Raw genomic sequence first — 3442 nt, forward strand, 5'->3', positions numbered from 1 at the left:
AATAAACTAGTTATATTAATTCAACTAGTTCAAATAATCTCATATACCTAAATTTTCTTACTAAAAATAAACTAGTTCTATTAATTCAACTAGTTCAACTAAGCATTTACTAAAAATAAACTAGTTATATTAATTCAACTAGTTCAAATAATCTCATATACCTGAATTTTCTTACTAAAAATAAACTAGTTCTATTAATTCAACTAGTTCAACTAAGCATTTACTAAAAATAAACTAGTTCCATATATTCATGTAGCTAACAATTGACATTAATATTTAACAACTTTTCTATCTAATCATCTAACATTAACATTCTGAAAGTGCAACTATTCCTAGGTGGTTTTGGTAATTCCTAACAACATATAGCTAATTGAGCTAATGCTACTTGAAGTTAAATATTTCAGGAAAGCTTAATGATTGGCATGGCATGGATGAGAAAATTGGACCCCTCAAAATACTAAGGACAAAAGGATTGGCTCAAGCTCAAAGCTCAAGACTCTACATTTTATATTTTAGTGATCCAAGATCACATTGAGTCTATAGGAAAAGCCAATACTATCAAGGAGGGATGAGGTGTTGCTTAATGGCTTGCTTGCTCAAAATGCTTAGTGATATGCTCCAAAGCCATCAACTACTTTCTCACATCCACATATGACCTAAACCAAAAGTCAAACTCGGCCTCACCGATACTTTCTATCCGGCGCCACCGAGTTCAGATGTCATAGCCACTGCCACAAACCCTAGGCAAATCGGTCTCACCGATAGGGATCTCGGTCTCACCGAGATGGGATTGTAATCTCTCGGTTTCCCTTCGTAATGTTTCGGTACTACCGAGATGAGCGATCGGTCCCACCGAGATTGCAATGTAAACTCTCTATTTCCCTTTCGTAACATTTCGGTCTCACCGAAATGAGCAAACCGGTCCCACCGAGTTTACCTCACCAACTCTCTGGTTAGCTTATTAACAAAATCGATCTCACCGAGTTTGTGTAATCGCTCTCACTAAGATTACGTTATGCCCTAACACTAACCATATCGGTCCTACTGAGTTGCATGTCGGTCCCATCGAAAATCCTAACGGTCACTAGATTTGCTAAATCGGTCCGACCGAGTTTCTCAATTCGGTCCCACCGAGATTGGCAAGTTGTGTGTAATGGTTAGATTTTGTGTGGAGGCTATATATACCCCTCCACCTCCTCTTCATTCGTGGAGAGAGCCATCAGAACGAACCTACACTTCCAACTTGCATTTTCTGAGAGAGAACCACCTACACTTGTGTTGAGGCCAAGATATTCCATTCCTACCATATGAATCTTGATCTCTAGCCTTCCCCAAGTTGCTTTCCACTCAAATCTTCTTGCCACCAAGTCCAAATCCCGTGAGAGAGAGTTGAGTGTTGGGGAGACTATCATTTGAAGCACAAGAGCAAGGAGTTCATCATCAACACACCATTTGTTACTTCTTGGAGAGTGGTGTCTCCTAGATTGGCTAGGTGTCACTTGGGAGCCTCCGACAAGATTGTGGAGTTGAACCAAGGAGTTTGTAAGGGCAAGGAGATCGCCTACTTCGTGAAGATCTACCGCTAGTGAGGCAAGTCCTTCATGGGCGACGGCCATGGTGGGATAGACAAGGTTGCTTATTCGTGGACCCTTCGTGGGTGGAGCCCTCCGTGGACTCGCGCAACCGTTACCCTTCGTGGGTTGAAGTCTCCATCGACATGGATGTACGATAGCACCACCTATCGGAACCACGACAAAAACATCCATGTCTCCAATTGCGTTTGAATTCTCCAAACCCTTCCCTTTACATTCTTGCAAGTTGCATGCTTTACTTTCAGCTGCTCATATACTCTTTGCATGCTTGCTTGAATTGTGTTAAGATTGCTTGACTTGTGCTAAGTTAGCTAAAATGTGCCAAAGTCTAAAATTGGGAAAATGATAAGTTTTTATTTGGTCAAGTAGTCTAATCACCCCCCCCCCCTCTAGACATACTTTCGATCCTAGAAGTGGTATCAGAACTTTGATCTCCATTTGCTTTGATTTCTATAGCTTTTGGTGGTCATAGCCTTGGTTTCACAACCTAGGAGAGTATGGCGTCTAGCGAGGGAAACTATCACCGTAGAGGTCCTTACTTTTATGGTACTAATTTTGCTAGTTGGAAGCATAAGATGAAAATGCATATTCTTGGACATAACCCCACCATTTGGGCTATTGTGTGTATTGGCTTGCAAGGTGAATTCTTTGATGGGAGAGAACCGAACCGTGAAGTTAGCGCGGAAGAGTTGAAGATGCTGCAATACAACGCTCAAGCTTGTGATATCCTCTTCAACGGATTGTGCCCCGAAGAATTCAATAAAATCAGCTGTCTTGAGAATGCAAAGGAAATTTGGGATACTTTGATTGATATGCACAAAGGTACCGACTCTGTCAAGGAATCCAAGTTGGATGTGCTTCAAAGTCAGCTTGACAAGTTCAAAATGAAGGATGGTGAAGGTGTCGCTGAAATGTACTCTAGGCTTGCTCTTATCACAAATGAGATTGCCGGCTTAGGAAGTGAAGAGATGACCGACAGATTCATCATCAAGAAGATCCTAAGAGCTTTGGACGGAAAATATGATACCGTGTGCACATTGATCCAAATGATGCCCAATTACAAAGATCTCAAGCCAACGGAAGTCATTGGAAGAATTGTTGCTCATGAGATGTCACTCAAGGATAAGGAGGAACTTCACAACAAGTCAAGTGGTGCTTACAAAGCCTCATGTGAAGCTCCCACATCATCAAGTGGGAAACAAGCCTTCAATGAAGAATTGAGCCTAATGGTGAAGAACTTCAACAAATTCTACAAGAGTAGAAGCAAAGAAAGAAGCTCCAAGTCAAGGTCCTACAATGACAAAAGATCTTCTAGTCGAGAGCATAATTGCTTCAATTGTGGAAGACCCGGACACTATTCCAGTGAGTGTACGGCTCCCCACAAAAGAAGAGAAGAATCACCTAAGAGGAGAAGTAGAAGAGAAGAATCACCATCAAGAGAGAGGAGTAGAGATGATCGTTATGAACGAAGAACATCCCGGAGAAGCAAGGATTCAAAAAGGAAGGACAAGTCATCAAGGAGCTACACAAGACGAAGACATCAAGCTCATGTTGGTGAATGGGTATCCGGCTCCGACTCCGACAATCACTCCGAGAGAAGCTATCACTCCGACTCCGAATATACTCAAGATGAAGGTGTTGCCGGTCTAGCACTTGTGTCAACCAACTCCTACGACATATTTGATTCACCAAATGAAGGACTTGGAAGATGCTTCATGGCCAATGGCCCAAAGGTATCACACCCCGAGTATGTTGATTTCAATAGTGATGAAGATGACTTGTTAGGTGATGATGATTTACTTGTTGACAACTCTAGTGATGAATACTATGATGAAACATCAATTAATCAT

The sequence above is a fragment of the Triticum dicoccoides genome, chromosome 6B (genome assembly GCF_002162155.2).
Source record: "Triticum dicoccoides isolate Atlit2015 ecotype Zavitan chromosome 6B, WEW_v2.0, whole genome shotgun sequence".
NCBI classification, from domain to species: Eukaryota; Viridiplantae; Streptophyta; class Magnoliopsida; order Poales; family Poaceae; genus Triticum; species Triticum dicoccoides.